Raw genomic sequence first — 23,141 nt, forward strand, 5'->3', positions numbered from 1 at the left:
CAGAACAGTTTCTCAGTCCCTTTCCACATTGGAGCAGGTACCCTCCATACTCATATTCAGACTAACAATACCAGCCAACCTGCCATTTAAAAATTCAACTCTCAGCTCTATTTTGGGATGACTTAAATAATCCAGATAATCCTCATGTTTAACCTTATCTATACAGCACCTCTCAATTGGTCCACTATTATTTTATGCATTATCTTAAAGCCTTCATCAGGCAATCTTCATTGCAATTCATATTGCCTAATCCATTTAATTGCTTATAGCAAATTTGCTTGCCACATGACAGGCCAGAACCAGTCACAAGAGGAGTTTGAGGTCAGGTAACTTGCTATGTTATCCCCCTTAACCACAAGTTACAAGTTCTGTAGAACATTATTTGTTAGAATGTTCAAGAACATAGCCTATACATGATGAGGATAGGCCAAAAAAAAAACAAGACATGGACTTTCTGTCTGCTAAACCATGATGAACCAGTGGTCCAAGGGGTATAGTTAGGAAGCACAAGACCAATATAAATAGAGGGTCCACCAGCTCCTCAGGGTCTCTGCCTCCTCATCCATCATGTCCATCTAGAGACTACCCTGGACCAACGACCGACCAGCTCAGAAGCAAAGCACAAGATTTGGCAGAACCTACTTATATCTAGACACATTGGGTGCTTAAACTTCTAGCAAAAAGAACTGCTATCTATCCAGGTTGTATGAGGTGTATCCCATGACCACCTCACTTTGTCTTTTCTAGGTATATTCAAAATTGGAATCTATATACTGTTATGAGTAAACAAAAGCTGGAATCTGCTCCTTGCTTGTTGCTCTGTCTTACTGCCTGGGAAATAAAGGGTTAAATGAATAAGTGAAGTTATCAGTATAGTCAAGTCTGATGGACTCTGTCAGTGTCTACAAGTGGAGACTGCGTCTCCACAACGGGCTCATAAGTTTTTATACAAAGAACTAGTGTCAAACAGTTTGGGATATTTCAGTCTGAATGTAAAAGGTTACTAACATGTGAAGTGCATCATCACCAGACTCAACAAATTATCTCACTGCACAATTTCACTCATTGTCAGAAATGTGATTATTCTGCTGTGGTGAGGAAGGTATTATTCCTGAAACCAAAAGAGTACCATACTTGTCTGTTTCCTTAACAGACTGACACAAAAGAAGAACTTGGACCCTGACTTGGCTCCACCCACCAGTTCAGCTTTTAAAAGAATGAGCAGGCCACAACACCAGCTGTTTCAAGACCTGGATGGGAACAACAGACCTGTTCATTTCTCTCTAACAACATTTGAAAAACTTGTTGTTGGCAGTGTCTTTACATACATCCTTTTATCCATTGGAAGCATTAAATGGATTTCATTGAACTCCAACCCTTTTGTATTTTCCTGAATCTCCTTTTATAACAAAGTCATTAATACTATACCAATTAGAAATTGTTACTTGTGCGCAAGACTGCTTGACATACTATTTCACCACTGTGTTTTTTTCATACTGTATACAGTATACAGCATAACCAATAAACAATAATAATTAAAAATGATCATTCTTTACATCTTTATTTTGTTAAAATTTATATACTGTCAATAAACACAAATCTCTTTAATGGGTATGTAATGTGATCAAAACATGCCCTGTATAAAATGAAATATGCATCTATTTTTAAGACACAGTGCAGAATCAATTAGTTATTTTATTGAACTAGGCATTGCTGACATTTTCAGTTTAATCATACCAAAGTGGATTATTACATTTAATAAAAGTGAGTTTTAAAAGCTCGTTGTTTGGTTTTTAATGCACAGACTGAGAACATAAAAATATGTAGATTTAAAAGTCAATACATAAAAATGCAGTGCAAGCCTTACAAGCTAACAAAAGCAGTCTCACAGGAAATTTGAAAGGAGGACATTGTAATTAGTGAGAAATGGCTCAGACAACTTGTATGACCTGCTGTTTTACCCTTAAGTACAAGGATCCAGCTGGTCTTGTTTCCTTCCTGCTTTCTTTTATTAAGCTTCAACATCAGGTTTTTCAAAGTTGCTATAGAGGCAATATGACTTAAATATAATGTGCATGCGGGAAAGAACGCTATATAAAAATGAAGGCAAATCAACTTATTGACAGATTAGCAGCAACTTGATGCTGTGGTTAGTGATGCTACAGTACCTCACAGTTTCAGGGACCTGCCTTCAGTAATCATTGTGGCCAATATCTGGGAAGAGTTTACACATTCCATGTCAATGTAGATTTTTTTCCTGATACTCATATTACCTCTCACATATATGTTTGCTGAATTATCAGTGCTACTCAATAGCACCAGTAAATTTGAGATTGTACACATTGATTCACATGCACCCAAATGTAAGTTGCATATATACCAGCTCATTAACACCTTGAAATGCAAGATTGGGTTCAGAAAATGGACGGCTTGCATGAAGTTGAGCATCTTTCTTAGAATTCACCAGAAATGAATAGTTATATATTGTACATCTTTTTAGCTAGTGCTTTTACTATCACAGACTAGCAAATTATAACAAACTGCTTTTCAGACTGAGTATTCAGCAGTCTCTTGTCAGTAGTGATTAAGAATAATTTTCAAATGTCTCAATCATTACATCCCTAAGGAGTATTTTTCTCTAAAACTACTGTCTTTTGAGTATTTGGTAAATTTAAAAAGACAATTTCAATTTTTTTTTCTCCTGTTGTTTAAATTCATTTGGTAAATGCAGTAAAGCTGAAAAAGAATTTTATAATAAATGCTTATATTAAAATGGTAATGTACTTGGCTATGGCTAACAGCATAAATTATTGTATATGCCAAATATGTTTACACGTTGCAAAAAATTGTGTAGTGGGAGACTTTCATGGAACACCCTAGTCATTTAACATTTTCTGTATAATTTTATGTAAATGCACCAAACAACACCCACCTTTCACCATTAGCAATCTGAGTCAGTTGAATAAATTGAATACACCTCATTTGGCCAGATGCAGGAATGCCAGTTCAGGACAGCCAAGACAAATTTTGGGGTGCCAACTAGGACCTCCCTTTTATTATTTTCTCATCTTCAGGTGAATAAAGAAAAGAACGTAAATTGTGGTTGTAGGTGCTTATCCCTTCAGCGGGGATCCAAACAACAATCAAGGTGTCAGTCTTTAATGGAGCTCCATGTCACAGGTTGCTGAGGCCAAAAGTGACACCTCCATCCCGGACGCCTAGGTTTTAATGTTGGTGGAGCTGGAAGGGCTGGGGCTAATTGCCTTTACCAGGCAAGTTCTAGGCACTATGGGGAAAGAAGGAGAAGATACCGTTAGTGGCAGTGCTCCCTCTTACATCAGCGGATAATTACATAGATCAACTGAGCCTGTGAGGAGGTCCTCTGACGTGCATGTGTGACACTCTGTATCTGCGGCTTCCACATCCATGGATTCAACCAACTGCAGAAGACAAATATTGGGAAAAAAAAATCCATAATTTTTCAAAAAACAAAACTTGAATTTGGCACACTCAGAGCACTTCTCTGAATCCATGCAATTAAGGTTATATGTAGGCATATCTTCCGGGATACTGGCTGGGGGGGGTAGGACCAACAGGGGAATACTGGGATGGGCAGAAATGCCAGCCCTCTCCTTTCGCCCCTCAAGGCTCAGTAATGATACTTCCACTGTTTCACCTACATAAACCTTGTTACAATTTTTATTTTCTCTATAGTCAAGTTTAACCACAAGCAATTGCAGAAGTCTGAGGTCCACACTAAACCATCCAACTGATATTAGTGATGGACGGTGTTTACAAGTGCAGGGACTTAATGAGTGCAAGCTCAAAGGATAAAGTCGTGTCTGCGTCACCGCATGGGTTTTCTAGGGTGTGTGTGATGTAAATTTTATCATTAGTTCTAGTTACTGCATGCCTCCAGTATTTTGTAACTAAGTCACCCTGTGTATGCCTTTGTGTGTTGACTGCACATGCACTAGACATGTGCTCTTTTGAGTAACAGTTGTGTGAAGTGTACACAAACCAATATTTGAAGCATATTGTCAAATGTCAAAAGATTCATAGTGAGACACTGCCCAGACCCTGGCAGGCAGAAATTGAAATTTCTGCAAGATTTATCTGTAAAGGCAAAGAAAAAACTTTGGGGGATTTTGCAAAAGTGCAGTATTGTGCAGTACTGCACTCCAAAATATAAACAGATAAGGGTGCACTTCCTTTGTGCATTACCACACCTGTAGTTGTCTGCACTTGGGTATAAATGAAGTGTAAAGTGCTATCTCCCATCTAGAAAATAAAAATCTTTGATCTTTTGAAAACTAGCATTGTTGTTTGCCAAAGTAGGCCATAAGGTCAGTAAGAAGGAATCGACAGTTAAGCAGGAAGAAGCTGAAATTTGTGGATGGTGTTAGTGCTGCTAGTACTAGTAATCCGGAGTTGATTTAAAGTATACTGGAGGATCTGCATAGGTTATATGCAAACACTGCAACATTTTATATAAGGGACTTGGAGCATCCACAGATTTTGGTATCTGCAGGGACTTCTGGAATGAATCCCCCATAGGTAATGAGGGACGACTGTACTAACTCTCTTACTTATGAGTAAAAATATGACCTAAAAAATGTTATTAAATTATTTGAAAAGCCGCATGGCAGGGTCTCATTTGTTTCACTATTCTCATGACATCACAATGGAGGTGGATATGTGCATTATGCATGCATCTACTTTTGATAACTTGGGTGCCACTTTATGTAAGACCCATGTGGCTGGCACAGCACTCTCATTGAGCCATTGTTTGGAACAATCAGGAGGAGATCCTGTTCCAGAGATAAGCAATTAAAAAAGGAGCGCTTTTGTTTAACTTAGATATAAAAAGAAGAAAATAATGTACTTGAGGCAATTTTTTTTGTTTGCTTTATTTTTCCAACACAAAGCAACTTCTGTTTTGTTTTCTAATGTATAGAATTGGCATTTTAAACTGATCAGGGACACTCAGACAGGTATTGTGCAGGGACATTCTGTTGTTCCATTTCAGTTAAGATGGCCAGGCATTTTCCTGTGCAGCAGCTGCGGCTTTATGACTTTTTTCCCATGTTTATTAAGCAGTACCCCTGCAGTCTCTCTGTAGCCATGTGCATTATTTAAATGGCAGCTGATCAGTGACTTCTTTCTTTTGTTACATCTTGCTTGTCCAGGCAACGCTTTGAATTTCTGTTTAGCCAGCTAAGTCACCACACACTTTTGCTATTATTTGTTTGAGATGTTACTGATGCAGCAACTAAGCGATGGCTGTTTGTATACAGTATGGCCTGCTTGTGTACTTGTCTATCCAACATCTGCCTGATACATTTCAGTATGTCTGTGCTGCTGTTTAGCCTTCAACTAATTGGTAGCTCCCTCTTGTATTAGTCTTTTGTCTGAAACACAAACCTAGTAGCACTTGTGGGTGGCAGTAGTTTTTCTGTGCCGCAAGCAGCCCATTAAAACAGATGCACTAAAAACTCCCGCGTGTTCTAGTTCTCCTCTTATTTGCTCTCACACAGAGTTCTGTTTTTTCCTTGATAAATGATATGTCAGACATTTTCAAACTAACAAACACAGCCTTGTTTCTGGAAATGATTCTAACCAATGTCGAACTACTTGATATCTGCCACTTCAAAAAATAAAATCAGCACTCCAAAATTTTCATCCGTTCAATTGAATGTGCTGACTTAATTTACATGAATCAGCCTTTTAAATGGGATAAAAATAATAGGTAAAAAGAATCACTCTTATTCTCAGTATCACCATCCTGGTCCACAATTAAAGAAACATTTCTTCCTGTTGTTCCTCACGCGGCCGGGATGCCTCTTCCTTGTATGGTCTGGGAGAACAAGCATGAACACAGCATTACCTCCCCCATAACACTAGATGGCAGTCCCCCTGGGTGGCAGAGGTGCCTTCGACTCCTGCACGACTTCATGAGAGATGGAGTCGGATACAGCCCTGTTGGGATCCGGAGGTGCCACCAGGGGTCGCTGCAGCTGTTCCTGAGCCCATGTGGGCGGTTCTTCCTCTACACCCGGAAGTGGGGCAACAAGCAGCTGGAGCACTTCCAGGTGACTTATATAAGGGGCCAACAGAGACTACTCGGTGAGCCAGAGTCAGGAGGAGCGAGACAAAGCTTGCTGGGAGGAGTGATGGGGAAAAAAGAAGAAAGTATTGTGTGCAATCGTTGTGCTTATTGGGACTGTGTTGTGCCTGTGGGAAACGGGGAAGACGTTGCCCACAGGTGAAGAAAAAGAAAATAAAACGTGTTTTATCAGTGTGCCTCCTGCATCTGTCTGTGTCAGGTTGAGTGGCTGCTATGCCCTCTATGTTTGTCACACTGTTTATCTATAATAATATAATTAATGTATTGCACTTCAACCAAAGCCCCAGAATCCTGTTATTGCTGTCATTAAAAAGCTGCCCAAAGCAGACCATAGGGAAGTTAAGACAGGGTCAACAGGAACCTTTCCTTAGGTGCTTAGAACCTTGCCAGACATACATTTATGTTGGTTTACCTTATACAAACAAGAAAAATAAAAAACATAATAATTGTGAAAGGGCAATAATAATATTTCTTTTGATAATGTATGCTGTTTTGTCGTGGATCATAACATGATCCATCCTAGGTCGCACATTTTCACAGTGGTACCTGCCAGTAGCCAGCTGTAAACCTGTGACGTCTGGATTACAAAGGCCCTCAAAAGCAGTTTCCCTACAGCAAGACCAATGGAAGAACATCCATTCTCAAGTGCAGAGACTGTCTGTAAGCACTGCAAGCAAAGGGCTTCACAATGATGTTAGCTGAGTCCTTTCTCTCTTATTCAGCCCACGCCCTTTTGTGCAGCACCACCACTGCAATTGGCCTCTACACATTTTGCCTGCAGCATATCTGAAATTTAAAAGGTATATGCCACTAAGTATTTTCTCTTTGTCACCATAAACAGGATGTTATATTCACAATACAGATGTCCACTTTTGGATAGCTTTCAGCCTTTCTTTGTGTCCATAAACTGAAATGTTATGTAAGGGTATATGGTGTAAGTGCTGAATGTTATTTGGTATTGTGTAATGAATCAAAAATAAAGGTGAGAAGGGCTTGGGTTCCAGCTGGAGTGCTGCCTTTTGCTCAAATAATGTCTACTTTTTGTATTCAGTTCCCTTTAAGACATGGGGGTTGATCTTACTCTGCCCAGAAGTGATGTCTTTGGATCTGAGGAAGGAAGCAGAAAATGTATAAATATCTGTGTGACATTATAATTGTGTCTTAGAATCGATCCCTGCAACAGCCTCACTGTACTCATAATATTGGCCTTATTCTGTTTTAGAGAAGCTTGACTAGACCCCTCTCAGTGCGTTCTGCTCTGAGGCAGGTTGTTTGATTGTAACTATTTAGAAAGTAAACATACAGAAATCTTACTGCTTGGCTAATGGCCTCACTGAGATGCTTCAGTACCTGTGCAACAAACAACTCCCTCTGTCTTACACTTTCCACCATTGAATGCCATCATTTTTTAGAGTTCTTAAGTGATCCTAATTTGTGACTGGGTGATATGTGAAAGCATGCTGCTAACAGCATCATTGATTTTGCATTATAAATATATCATACTAAACAAGATAAGGCAAACAAACAAATTCTATTGAAATGTGTGATAAACCATGTTGGGCAATTCCCTATAAGCTGCACAACATCACACTGGTGATTTTGCTGTGTGGATTATTTCCCATTACTGTAACTGTGAACTATTTTTCTATATTGAAGAAACTGTTTGCCCATCACATTAACGATTAGTTTTTGAGGAAACAAACACATGTACAGCTAATGTCTAAGACTGGCATATATTGCCTGAAGCATGGTAACGACATAACATGTCATTAAGTCACTCAAGACTGACATGACACTTTTGCAGGAAGCCTTCACAGTAAACAAGCACCTCAAAGGGATTTCACACAGTAGATAAAATTGTTTATGAACTTTTGCAACATAAACAGAGAATTGCCAAGTTCTCTTCAGAATCACACAAAAATATTAGAAAATGTACATTTCATGAAAAAGAAGCAAAACAATGCCATATATACTGTAATCATGCCTACTGTAACTAAACAGTGCCTATTTTTAAACTACCTAGCTGCAATGCATAGAAAGAAAAAATATTGTATCTCTGAAATTTCTTTTTAAATGTCTAATGTATTTTAAGACTGATTATTGGTTTGCACCCACATCTTCTCTGTTAAAGTCTGTAAATCTATACAGAAAAACACTACGGTAAGCAGTCACTTTCATATTAGGAGGCATTACAAAAATCATGGTAACCATGATCTTCTACTTCCAAATAGTATGTCTGTAGTAACCACAAGGGGCGCCAGAGAGCCCCAAACCATAGACACAATAACACCAAATACAATTCAAATAAAGGATTTCGATTTGTCTTCAACACTTTTTCCAGGCAAGTATCAGCCAAAATAAGCACAGATTCTCTCCTTCCACCTACAGCTGAGTGTCGCTCACAGCATCCCGACTCATCCAGGGGAGGCAGCAGGCTCCTTTTATGATGGTGCAGGAATGCTCCCGGTGCTACAATGTAACCTTTTGGAAGCACTTCCGGGTGATATGGAAACCAGGAAGGTCCTCCCTCTTCAGTGCCTTTTAACAGCACCCAGGGACCCCGTCAGGCCTGCACTTCCACAATCCAATTCCAATGTACCCCTGCGGGTGTCCAAACTGGGACACCTTGGGAGAAATTCTGTCACCTGTCATAAGGGGGATGGAACTGCTCCTGGCCTCCGGCTTCTGCTGGTCAATCCTTTGTGTGACTACAGCTGGGGAAGAAGTTGTTTCCTTGTCCAGCCTGTATGCTTGTCTGGCCTCCCATCCAGGCAAGAAATCATCCTCCATAGGATTGGATGCCTGTCCATCCCCTTGAGCAATTACACTGCATTGCCAGATAAGTCATCCCTAGTTACATAAATATTTCAAAAACCTGAGGGCAAATATCTATATACAGTATCATTTAGAATATATGTACTGCAGTGCAGAGCTTATCATGACGCTAAATTTAAAGAGGTTTAGAAAACACATAAATGAACATTGTGGCATATACTTGTATCTCAAAAAAGGAGAAAGAATTTCTAACCATGGTTCTTTTAAGGTGCTTACTGTAATTATAATCAAAAATAATTTTATGCATATTGTAAATATTAATTGTTATGCTTTTGTTTGTGTTAATTGGAAATGTTTAATTGCACTTCCACATATTTTCTTTATATTAAAAACGCATATCCTTTAACACTTCATTATGAGCAAAACTGTCACATTTTTTTAAGATCACAGGTTGCTTACATGGGCAACATTCGCCCTTAGAATTCTGCTTACTGCATATGAAACTAATGTTCCTTATGCAGTCCCAACTCCCTTTCAGTTAATCCATGATGTACAACATATTTCATTTCACCTCATTAACAGAACAAACATTTTGAAATCTCCGCTCAGTAAATCGTGACCATTACATTTGTACGTTCATGACCTGCATTAGTGATTTATCTTCTCCACTGCATAATTTCTATATAGCTAGTGCTTGATCATTAATTTGGTTTAGTATATTAGCAATTAGCTCCATCATTACAAGTAACATATGTACACAATTTGGAACAAAAATCATATTTAAAACATGTTTCTGTCTCTTGCTTGTAGTTGGCTGATCATACACACAAGTTCATTTCTTATAATGCATTCTAATCATTGGGTGCATTTTTATATTAACCTCAATAGCTGATTATTAAACTGAGTCTTAAATTATCTCTACGCTGTTTTAGCTTCATATCATTTAGTGCCACTGAAAATCTTCACAAGAAGAGAAACATTTTCTCTGTATTTTGTTACAATTTGGTGGGACGTGCTTCTAAAAAAGCCATCCATCCATTTTCTGAGCTGGTATATCCAAATCAGAGTCATGGGGAACTTCTAAAAAAGTGTGGTAAAGTACTATGATTATTAGCACATTGTGTAAAACTTACAACGTTTGTTGGCTTCCAACAAGGAACTTTACAAATAATCTTTAGAAATGCAGTAAAACACGTTACTAGCAGGCAATCTGGCAGGCTTTAAAAATACAGTAAGTATTCTCAGGCTCAGTTTTGGGTCATCTTTGTAATACAGCTTGACTCAACTAACACTGATCATCAAATACTAAAATGATGCTTTAAAGTGAGTCATTTGCCAGTTATTAGTTTTCATGTGTGATATTTTCCAGAATTTATGAGGCTCTTTCTAAGATGGTGCTTAAAGACAATGTGTACTATGCTCAGAGTGAGAGGTCTTGTTGTGAATAAACCAGCCGATGCTTGAATCCTCTTCAAAAGTCTGATTCTTCTAATATACTGAATCAGTTGGAAGTGTGATGTGAAGCATAACAATTAATTACATTAGCACAAAAATAAAGGATTTGTTATCTTTCTTGGCTGAATTTTTTTTAACTCTTTACATTATCACATGTCTTACTGCATCTTTGTAATTCAAAGCTAACATTACATGCTATAGATGATGCTGATACTTACTTTTTATAGAAGCTTAGTATAAAAAATTGCTTAGTTCTGATTAAAAGTGATACAAAATGTATATTTATGTTGTGCAGCTGATACAAAATGTATATTTATGTTGTGCAGCTCATTAATTTTAAATATTTAAAGATAAATAGAAAAGACCATTGATCTCATGCACTTGCGTCAGACCACATTTCTTCAGTAAGCGGGAGAAGCTCGTAAAGAAAAAAATCACTATAAATGAAATAATACTGCCATCTGCTGGTTGCTTTCTAAAATTGCATTATTGTTTAAAAGATAAAAGGAAAATGAAAATCAGATCACAAATGTGTTATCGGACTCGAAAAGGTAGCATTTTTAATATCTTGTGAATACATATTTATCTATGTGTCTTCAATTATCTACCTAGATCTTTGTCTGAAGATTTACAAAAGATGACTATGAGCTTGAGTCACAGCAAGGCTTAATCTTGAATGCTGTTTTAAATAAGGCTTCTGATAAAATAAGATAATTTATTTTTTGCATCTGTTTCCAAAGCAATTTATCTTATTTGTGTCTTTCAGTGATGCCAGACACATTCCAACTCTTAATTTCATTATGTCTTGGCTATTACTCAGAATACAATGCAAAAACTGTATGTTGTTTGGCGCATACATATCTCTGATCTTTAACAGAAACTTTCTATCCTTTGAGGAAGGCTGAAGAAATACTGGATGAAGAATGAACGTGTACATTGTCCATGAAACAGCAACATTAACTGTAGTGCCACCAAGCTACTTCTTGCTGAACTGTCAAATAAAAAGTATATAATAAATAAACTTTAATAAATTGAAGAACTTGTGCAACCATAAAAATAATAACTCATTGAAAATGATAACACAAATAGCTCACATAATTACTGTATTAGCCATTTAATTCATGCCATTTTCATTATTTGCACAATACCTCCATAATTATTTGCATGGTTTTACAGTAAAAATACTGTATGCGATACAAAAGTAATTTTAAATTTCTCTAATTTAATGATGGCAAGCACTAAAGTCATTACTTGATTTACATTGTAACAATCATATTTTTATACTTGAAAGTGAAAGAATATGTGATCTGATTTGATTTTAATAATATGTGGCACTGTATGTCATACTAACAAATGCAATAAAACAATACAAAATAAAGAATATGAAAAAATACTAGTGGTTTATTCTCACCCTTAGGAAACAAAAGTAGTTTTACAGTAGCTGTATGCAAAGCTTATTAGCTATGTGGTGACAGTCACTTCTTGTGCCCGACCTCAGATTGTAAGAAAGCATTTCTTAAACTTCCATGTATACAGCTACCATATTTTAAGGATAAATGGTTTTCCTATTTGAAATGATAATGCATATAATGTTAAATTCATTTGCATTTCAAATTCATAGATTGTTACAAGACTAGTGAATATATGGAACTGAACACTGCGCCTCATGAATTTCAAAATATGAAACTGTACATAGAAATGTTATTTAAGCATACTGATTACTGTAAAGCTTTCAGCAATTACTGAGTAGATTTAATTAGCACAAATTTTGCAGTACATTCTTATTATAATAATAAAGCTGCAACATTCTATAAACTGTGCAGCAACCCTCTGACATATATAATTAAAACATCTGCAGCATTGAAACTTGGGGGACTCTGTTATAGTATTTCCTAATTCCCATAAAAAATTTCAGAATATAATAACCTATTGCTTTATGTTAATCTTAAACGTATAACATTTAAAACTCAATGTGAGTCCGCACCATTGAGCCTAACTATGCCAAATTTTGCACAGATTTTCCATTTGTTCTGAGGAAGACCACAGGCTCTGTTTCATTGCAAATGTTTTTCTTCAGTGACTGTACCTGTGCTTTATTAGGAAAGTACCCCAACGAAACAGTTTTAGAATTTGCCACAGGAAAACAAAGATGCTTCTCACGGTGATGCTAGTCAGTGAAATTTGTTTTTTTCCAAACTTTTTCTCCCAGCTGGAATTTGCTTAATGACCACACTTGTGTTTTCCACACTGGACAGAGCCAGGTAGTCCATCTAGTACTGTATATACACTATGTTCTATACAATACATTCTATAGTCACCATACTGTATACTTTACCTTGAAGATGGTATAACTCATCAAAACCTTAGTTGTTTGAGTGAACCCCAAAGAATGGTGACTGGACTCAAATGCTCCTTGGCAGGCTGTAACTCAACCACCAGCTTATAATGGTTATAATGATTATAATGGTACAATGGTCTTTTAAGTATTCCCAACGGCTAGGGAAACATCTATGGCCAGACATTTTGTGCCCAAAAATGTGATCTGAAATGTGAGGCTGAAATACTAACCAATGCACCACTGTGCCTCCCTGAGATAAAATTAAACATCAGAACAGTAAAATTTCTAGCAGACAGTGGCAGACATGAAACTTGAATTTATACAGCTTTCCCCACACAGATTTAATAGCAGCTACTTACCTCTTTTGAACCAAAAAGTACAGTTTTTTTTCCTGGAGCTGCTGGTACCAAATAAGCACACACACTAAAGGATGTAAATTCTTTACTCCTTCCTGTTGCATCAACAGCACAGCATTCTGGGTAATACTAATAAAGGGGTAGGCTCAGGTATTACGTAAAGGTCACATAAGAGTCCATACAAAAAGGCACTATCTTTAAGGTACATATACACTGACACATTTCCAGTTTACTTCTGCATGTGAATTTTGTGTTTAAATATATTTGCAAGTTTTTTGCTAATATTTAGCCCACTGCTAGGTTCAGCATCATGTACTTGTAGGGTTAGGGGTAGGGTAGGGGATGTGGCCTTGACTGGCAAGCTTTGGCACACTTAATTCCAAAAATAACATCTTATCCATCCATCCATCCATTTTCTAACCCGCTGAATCCGAATACAGGGTCACGGGGGTCTGCTGGAGCCAATCCCAGCCAACACAGGGCACAAGGCAGGAACCAATCCCGGAAGAGATATACACCCTCTCCTTCCAAGTGAATATAAACACTTTAGAGTTCATTCAACATTGACTGCTACCAGTTTCTGATATCATTCTGGCCTCCAGGAAAATATTTGGTGAACAGGATCACTGTTAATATAGCCCATTCACTGTAAAAAATGCTGTAGCAGATTTTGCTCATCAGTACTAGTAGTTTGTGAGAAGTGCACAAATTAGTGATTAAAAGTGAAAAAAAAACAAGTAAAAAGATTATCAGATGGAAAGTATGCCCCATATTTGTGCAATGCAAGGTGCTTCAACCCATAGAAGTTCGACTCACTGGTGCAGCTTAACAAAGTAGTGCCATTGTGATCTAATAACCAATGAATGAGGAAAAAGGGGTGGATCCCACTTGAATGTGCTTATGTGTTGAGCATGTAAGGATGTTCAAGAAGTAGTTTAATTAGGAATATTTTTGCCAACATACATGTGTTTGGGACATTATGGGCATATGAACCAATAATAGTCACTTCAGGTACACAACCTGAGATTTTTTTGAACATTTTGATATTATTTGCTGTGTTCGCTGTGAGTCCCCATTGAAGCCGATTGTATCAGGAATTTTGTTATCTTTGTTCTTAATAAAAATCAGAGATTCATTTTTTCCTCAGTCTTTACTAAAAACAACACAGAATATGTAATAGATTAAAAAATATATTGTTGGGTGGAAATTACATTAAATCTCAAAACAGCATTGACAATATGTCATCTGTTCCAATAAAGATAACGAAGACAGAATCACATATAACTAGTACCTGTACCACATTTATAGTTAATGTTGATTGGCAAAACTCAGCAAAGTGTTTTTGCAGCAAATATGCCATTGCAGCCAGCAACTTTGTTCACAAAATATTTTCCCGGAAATTCATCATGTTGCCATCTTTGAAGATATTTTTCCCTGCGCCACATGATGTTTTGCAAAGCCATCATTAAGTCACGGTTCGATGGGACAGCCCCCTCCAAGTATACAATGGTAATCTTAGTAATGAGTTAAAGATTGACAGAAAGCTTGTAAATATATTAAAACAAAAAACTTGCACACAGAAGAAAACTAGAAAGGTATATTGTATTCATGACTTAAAGGTAATGTCTTTTTGTATGGACTTGTATGTGACCTATGCGTGTAATATGTGAGCCTTATTATCTAGAGTGCTGTGCAGTTGATGCAAACAAGAAGGAGTGAAGAATCCAGATGTGCATTGTGCATTTGGCTGCTGTGGCAGTGAACAAGCAAAAGTCCCAGAGAAAAAAAAAAAAAAACAAACTGTACTTTTTAGAATGAATTCATGCTTCCTGTCTGCCACTGTCAACAAGAATATATTAAATTCTGTTAACGTTATCTTAGGGAGGCAGGGTGTCACAGCGGTGAGCACTGCTGCCTCGCAAATTTTTGGCCACAATAATTGGTCCAGCATAATTGTCAGAGATTCCTCTAGCCATCAAAGACATTTAAAAGACCATTGCACTATTATAATCCACTCTAAACTAATCCAGTTCCTCCTTCCCCATCAACCTCAATGCATTTCTTGGAGTCTGGTGAGGTTCCTGAACATGTCTGCAATTTCAGCAAACTCAAGATGAAGTAAACTCAGCAGGGTTCACTCATCACTACTTATAGTTAATTATCTTTTTTAGAAAGGTTATCTTCAAAATCATGTTGCTCTGTGATGCTGACATTTATAAATAAAATAATCAGATTTAACACTACACACATTAAAATAGGAGTAAAAACATTACAAACTTCTTAAGGGATCAAATCTTTTAAAAAAATAATACTGCAGAGCATGTTCTCCCACTAAACCACTAACAGACATATACAACAGAAACTGTGACCAACTAAACAACCCCTGGTGCAGCATGTCCAAGAGGGCAAACAAATGGGCCTGTAAAACGTTCTTGTTAAATAACTGGATAGCTGAATTATTTTATTTAAATTAAAACATTTATTTTGCCCTTCCTGCTACATCAGTGGTTCAGCCTGATCTAAATTTTTAAGTATATTTTTCTTGGTTAGCTGATTTTCCTGAGCTTTCTGGCCCTCCCTCGCCTATTGAAGAGCTGGTGCTGGTGAGCTATGCTGCATATATTTCTGCCTGTGGAAGTGAAATGAGCCATCGCAAGCCTGATATTGTCCTAATTGACATAATATCCTTTGAATGATTCACTAAACACTTTGCTAGTTACATGAAGGATCTTATTAAATTATTTCTTTTGTATACTGTGAGAGCTAAATGCCTTAGCATAATGCTTAAGTGTATTAAATAAATTCTGTAACATATTTTCACTACCCCGCAGCTCCTTTGGTAGCATTGTCCCCAAATCAATGACTTAATTCTAAAGATTGATTAGTAATTTTGCTTTCTGGTTTTTGCTCTTCACTAGTCCACATCTGAGTAATTTAATTGTGGAGAGCGGTCGTCTGGTAAAAACATTGTGTGTGATACATCCATGTCTGCCTCTTTGTATTGAACGTGCAGTGCCCAAACCTTCTATAAAGATTGCAAGAAGTCACTTCTAACTCCTGAAGTTAGAAGTTAGATGTTAGCTGATGTTGGATCTCTCAAAGATGCAGTTCTATAAAAAAGCTATATATCTAAATGTTTTTTGAGCCCAGTTACTCCAATTGAGGATTGCAAGAAGCTGCAGCAATGAAGCAAAGCAGAATCAGGCACTAGGCAGAAACAATCCCTGGAAAAAGCATCATAAAAAACTCATCTGATAAATTACTATTTTCTTGAGCATGTGTCACAGGTTACTCCTCACTGCTGGAGTGAACTTTCCTCTAAACACTATAAAACATTAAGACTACAGATAATAATTGTTATCCCTGGCTTAATTCAAGTTATTGAATGCTGCATTTTTATTCACTCCCTTGATTGTTATATAAAATTTCCCTTTTGATACATTCCCTCACAATGAAATACACCCATCGTTCAGTTACATATAGAACCCACATCAAAGATGTTATATATTCTTTGCGCTTCAGTATTTCATTTGTTTTTAATGCACACTACATTCAAAATTTTCAGTTTATCAGAATAAATGATATTTTTTTATTTTTAGCAGTATTCTTGTATACTGTTACTTTTAAGTGCTTATTAAATGTATTGTTAGCTCTGAAATTATTTGTTTTGGATTCATTATACATTACAGCTGTATATTCTATTATTTCTTTCTTAATATTTGCATAATATATACTCATCCAATGTGGACTTCTATTTGAGTCAGATGTGTCCTGCATTTTTAGAAGCATACTCTTTAATTCTACGAAACTGTGTCCTAACTGCCTCAATATTTAAAATTTCAACCCCCTTTGTTTGTTTAAGGGTTTGTAACATCTCTTTGAATGTGGCTTACTAAGAATAAATTTGTTATTTTTATTTTTGTTTGTATGATCTGCCAAAACACCTGCACTTTTGTCTGTAGCAAGCGGATCAACAACACACTCCCAGTGCAATTCTGCAGTCTTTCCAGCTTTTCATTCAAACACAAATATTATTATTAAGATATGGCGTATTTTCCATTTGAAACAGACTTAATCTTATGTAAATTGAAAATTATCCACATTTTCAATCATATTTGTCTTTTATAAATAACCTATATCCATATATACGAAATCTGTCAAAAAGAAACCAAACTTCTTAAATAGGGTGCAAACAAGCCAACACTGCAGAATCGTGATAGTGTTAGAGTGCAGTGAAGACCTTGGCCTTTAAAATCCCTACTTGCTTGATCGTGACACATCAATTAGTCATTGAGTACATTCATTAGAGTGAATTTATCTCCTGTGTCTTTTGCAATTTTTTGCAAATTGAAATATAAAAGATTTTGAAGATCAATGTTTTTACATGAAATTCTTTTACCAAGACTCTTCAGATGTTGCAGGAAGATTATGGAGAGAATTGTTTAAGCCACACATGATGTTATGAATGATACAGATGTTTCAAATCAGGCAGACAATTCCAAAACTGGACAATGATCATGTTGATAAAGTGCATGCTTTGATTTGTGAAAATCGCCCCCTAATTGTCCGTGAAGTTGCTTAAGAAGTAAACATCAGTAGAAGGGCCTGTCACACAGTTTTAACTGAAAAATTGCAGCTGATTCGTGTTTCTGCAAAATTTGTGCCACATCTCGTGACAGATGAGCAAAAAGCAAACTTTTTTTTTTTTTTTGATTTTTGTCTGTGCTGTGTTTAGAATTTTGGATTATTAGAGTAAGGATTTCATTTAATTCATACATGTACTTTTGCTTTGCTTTTGGATTTTGTGATGTTGGCTAGTAGCATATTTCCTTTGATGTTTGTTTTTTATAATTTTATAGTTTGTACTTTGGAATGTCAATTTTTTGCAGTGTAAATTCAATAACTTCATTAATGTATGAATGTGTACTTATTAACAGTCTAAATTATTATGTCTATAAAATATCATACTCTAAATTGCATTTCAACATGAAAATATAATCTCAATGTAAACTACATTATTCCAAATATTCAGAGAGCTGAAATAATGTGAATTTATTATGTGGTGTCCGCTGCTTATAGATTTGGTCGGCACATGAGGAAGCTCATGCTTAACAACTGGGCACATAGTTTACAAAGAATCTAATGTTATCACTTCAGTTACAATGACATTTCAAAAATACTCATACTGTAAATGAACATTGAATCTTAAGATGGATTTTGCAATGTTCTTAGTGTTAGAAATCTTTCTGGAAATGCCACCAAGGTGTGTTTGAAAGCATTTTATTTTAATCACTTTTAGCAAATTCGTTAGTGTCAAATATAATATTTTTGTTTATTACGTATTTTTAATTGTACCAATGCGTCATATTTAAAAATAACAGCAATAACAGAATGTAATTACATGTGTTGGTAGACTGCATTAAATACATGCTTTTAAACTGTACTTTGCAATATCATGTAGTCAAAACCATAGCACATGTAAGCTTGTGGTGACTCAGGTAGCTGTGATAAACAACAAATCCCAATTCAAGTTATGTTGAAACCAATTGATGTCCTGTTGTGAAGTGTTGGTTGCAGTAGGTCTGTCACTAACTGTCATTCAATTTTTTTAAGAATGTTTTTGAAAGAAGTACCCAATAAAGAGTTACAATCTTTTTTGAAGTCAAAGTCCAAAGGCAAAATTGTTGGCTGCTTCGAACCATGGTGGGTGGCAGGTCTGGAGACTTGCCAAAAAATATAGTGTCAGAAATATTGAAACATTAGAATGTGCAGTCAGCAGTGAGGTTGTTTTTAGTATAAAGTAAATACCGAGTACATAACTGTTCACTTTATGCTTACAGAGAGACAATTAAGTTACTCCTTTGCTGTTATATTCATTGTATGTTACTTTTTTTTATTGTTGCAATTAACTTAACTCAGCCAGTACGAGAAGTAAGTTAGTGTGCCAGAGGAGAGGCTTCGATGTTTGACTAACTTGTATTGGCAATCTATTTTGCTGTCAGGAGCACTTGTAAAAGAGAAAAAAATAGAAAATATGTAAGTTGAAGTAATTTCCCTCAGCTTAAATTTGAAACTGTAAACTAATCTGTAATTGAAGTTGTAAAAAATGTTTCTTTCTTTTAAGATAAATTAGTTTGAAAATTATCCAATAGTTTTTTATAGGAGACTAGCCGACGCCCGTCGTAGCATAAAGTAGTGTAAGAATAGGAACAGGAAAATGGTGAGAAAGGAATTCAGAAACCAAAAAGAAATACTTCTTGAAAGACGCAGTTGTGAATAGGTGTTTTGCTGGAGACGATTTGTGTCAAGAAATAACCCACTGATAGGAACAGGCAATTGCCGGATCCCGGAATAGAGATGACGTTGTAGAAAAACCCGTCGACAGAGAAGATATTGTCGTTCATTTTATAACAAAGACTTACTAAACAACTCTCGCAGTATAATGAAAATAGCAAGGAGCGAAACCAATGCCAATGGTCGAGAGCATAGACATACAGTATATAGATAGACGCCGCATTCACTGTGTTGTCCAGTCGACACGATACATCAGCTTGTGTGCCCTATTGCGAGTCGCAAAAGTACCATTTAAACTAATACAGGTAGACATGGAAACTGGGTTTTCTGATGAAAAAACAATAACGTTTAAAACAGTATCTTTACATACAACAGATTTTGGGAATTGTTTACGGTCAATTATTTATATCCATTTATACACTAATAATGGGAATTATTAAATAATAATAATTATTATTATTAAATAATTCCTCCCATATAAGTAACATTTCTCGGACTGCCTTCTTCTATCTCTGAAACATTTCTAGACTTCGTCCTTGTCTTACGCAACATACTACTGAAGTATTGGTTAATGCCCTAATCACCTCACATATAGATTACTGTAATGCTATTCTAACTGGCATCCCACAAAAACTTATCTATCGCTTATAACTTATTCAAAAATCTGCTGCCAGGATAATAACCTGCTGTTCTAAATCCACTGAACAAATTATACCTACTCTCTCTCAACTTCACTGGCTCCCTGTGAAGTTGTGAATAGGTGTTTTGCTGGAGACGACAGTTGCCAGGTCCTGGAATAGAGATGACGTTGTACAAAAAGCTGTCCACAGAGAAGATACTGTCGTTACTTTTATAACAAAAGCTTGGGAAACAACTGTCGCAGTATAACGAAAATAGCAAGGTGTATGAGAGGCCGCAGGCAGCGTGGGGAAGGGTTTGGAAGAGGACGAATTGGAATCAAGAAATGCTGTGTCAGCTGCGTGTGGGCAGGACCGGTTTTGAAGAGGAGCCGCAGGCAGCGTGGGGAAGGGTTTAGAAGAGGACGAATAGGAATTGAGAAATGCCGCGTCAGCTGCATGTGGGTGGGACCAGTTTTGAAGTGGAAGTAGGACGAACCAGAAGAGAAATATATATGAGATTTAGAAATATCAAGACTTTGTACAGCACTCTATTGACATATGTCAAAGATTATTTAATACTCTTGATTAATTCCCTTGAAGAATAAGTGTGCTAAATTTAAACAAAATCAATCCATTGGGAGTTCAGTAGTTTCACATGAACAGAGAAATTAACGAACAGAAAGACATAGTGATTGCAGTAGGTGCTTTTCACTTTATAGGCAAATACACTTAATAAAAAGTACACTGCACACCTCTTTAAAGCCCAAATAAAATTTCAATTTAATGGGCACATTTAACATTAAAATTTGTACACGCTCAGCACAATACAGTAATCCCTCGCTATATCGCGCTTCGACTTTCACGGCTTTGTGATTTTAAATGTAAGCATATCTAAATATATATCACGGATTTTTCGCTGGTTCGCGGATTTCTGCGGACAATGCGTCTTTTAATTTATGGTACATGCTTCCTCAGTTTGTTTGCCCAGTTGATTTCATGCAAGGGATGCTATTGGCGGATGGCTGAGAAGCTACCCAATCAGAGCACGTATTACATATTAAATAAAACTCCTCAATGATATACAATATGCTTCCCGCGTGCTGCTTCGCACACTTAAAAGCTCTAACAGTCCGTATTGATTTTTCATTGTTTGCTTTTCTCTGTGTCTCACTCTCTCTGAGAAATACAGGCAGATACTTTTCCATCATGCAATACCATCAGGGAGACGTATGATTGGCCCCATTATCTGCTCCTGACGGAGGGGCTGTTTGTACAGTGGCTGTTTGCTTAGAAGATACGGACGCGCCTGTAAAAAAATGCTGAAAGGCTACCTTCACATTGATCCCTTCATTGCTCCGCTTTAACGCGGTGCTTGCATACTTAAAAGAACACCTGCCCTATTGATTTTTGATTGTTTACTTTACTCTCTCTCTGACATTCTCTGCTCCTGACGGCGCACCTTGAAGAGGAAAAGGGTGTTACTTCATGTCTAGAGGGCTCTAATAATGTTAAAAAAGTATTTAGAAGGTCGTAAACAGGTTTTCAATGCTCTAAATGCGAAAATACAAGATTTAAAAATAAAGAATCCTACTTCTTGGAAATCCATTTATCTGGCTGGAGCGGATTAACCGCTATAAACGAAGGTTTACTGTATAACTGTGCGGAGAATATTTATAAACAGTGTGGGAGAGTTTCTAAGAGCTTAAAATATATAAAAATAACCATACAAACATATGGTCTCTACTTTGCGGATTTTCACCTATCGCGGGGGGTTCTAGAACGCAATCCCCGTGATCGAGGAGGGATTACTGTATATAGTTCTCCTCTGACTTCTTTTTAAATTTGCAAAAATTGTAATTCTTAGCAATATAATTTACACCACACCCTGTCAGGCAGTAGCTCTGTACCGAACTGATATTATGACGTTATGATTCTTTTTTTTTTAATATCTTGCAAAAAGCTCTCAAGGATAGAGTGAATAGGAATAAGGGTGTTTTGAAACAACTGTTGTTATTGAAAAGATTCATTTGAATTATCTGCATTAAAAACTTTGAAACCTGTAGAAACCCATCAATCTGTGACTTCCAAAATGAATACATTCTCCTTTGCAGCTCCAAGCAAACCCTGCATAATAAACCCAAGCCATTGTTGCTCCAACATATTGCTGGCTTCTGCATGGCTTGTATCTTTGTGAACTTGAACCCGGACACAGACAGATGGACATCGTTAGTTAACCCAACACACGTGTTTATCTATACTAATAAAAAGCAAAGCCCTCACTGACTGACTCACTCACTCACTCACTGACTCATCACTAATTCTCCAACTTCCCGTGTAGGTAGAAGGCTGAAATTTGGCAGGTTCATTTCTTACAGCTTACTTACAAAAGTTGGGCAGGTTTCATTTCAAAATTCTACACGTAATGGTCATAACTGGAACCTATTTTTTCATCCATATACTATAATAGACTTCTGCTCGATGCCCGTGGGAGGTGGAGTTACGTAATTTAGTGCCTGCCCATATAAGGCCACCTGACATCGCCATTCCAATGGAAACACTGCCGCTAAATATTCACGGGTGAAGGACTGTGCTTATGCAGAGGAAGATGAGATGGTTAGGGTGGTGTTTGGCACAAACTCAGCGAAACTGCGAGAGAAACTTTTAAGTGCCGGGTCTTAGCTAACATTAAATACAGCCGTGGAGTGGAAAAAATCAATGTCCCGCTAAAGGAAGACAGTGTAAAAAAAAACCTGTGCATGCAGCGTGTCACGTCTCAGATAAAAAGGAAGACAAGCTGTTTATTGATGCAGTAAGAAACGAATCGATGAATGAAACCTGTTATCTTTACAACGATTGACAAACATGGAATGTAACTTGAACACAACACATCCTACAAATACGAACCTGATTGAAAGAAATAATGATAATCAAATCCTTGATGACAGCAACACTCATAACGCTCACAAAACAATTACTGTATATTGACAACCATGTTACGTTATTTTAAAAATGTTCCCTTTTCTTTTTCATAACTTCTTTAACACACTACTTCTCCGCTGTGAAGCGGGTATATATATATATATATATATATATATATATATATATATATATATATATGTATATATATATACCCCGATCCACATACACTCAAATAGACAAACCACACACTGTGGCGC

The sequence above is a fragment of the Polypterus senegalus genome, chromosome 8 (assembly GCF_016835505.1).
Source record: "Polypterus senegalus isolate Bchr_013 chromosome 8, ASM1683550v1, whole genome shotgun sequence".
In the NCBI taxonomy this organism is placed as follows: domain Eukaryota; kingdom Metazoa; phylum Chordata; class Cladistia; order Polypteriformes; family Polypteridae; genus Polypterus; species Polypterus senegalus.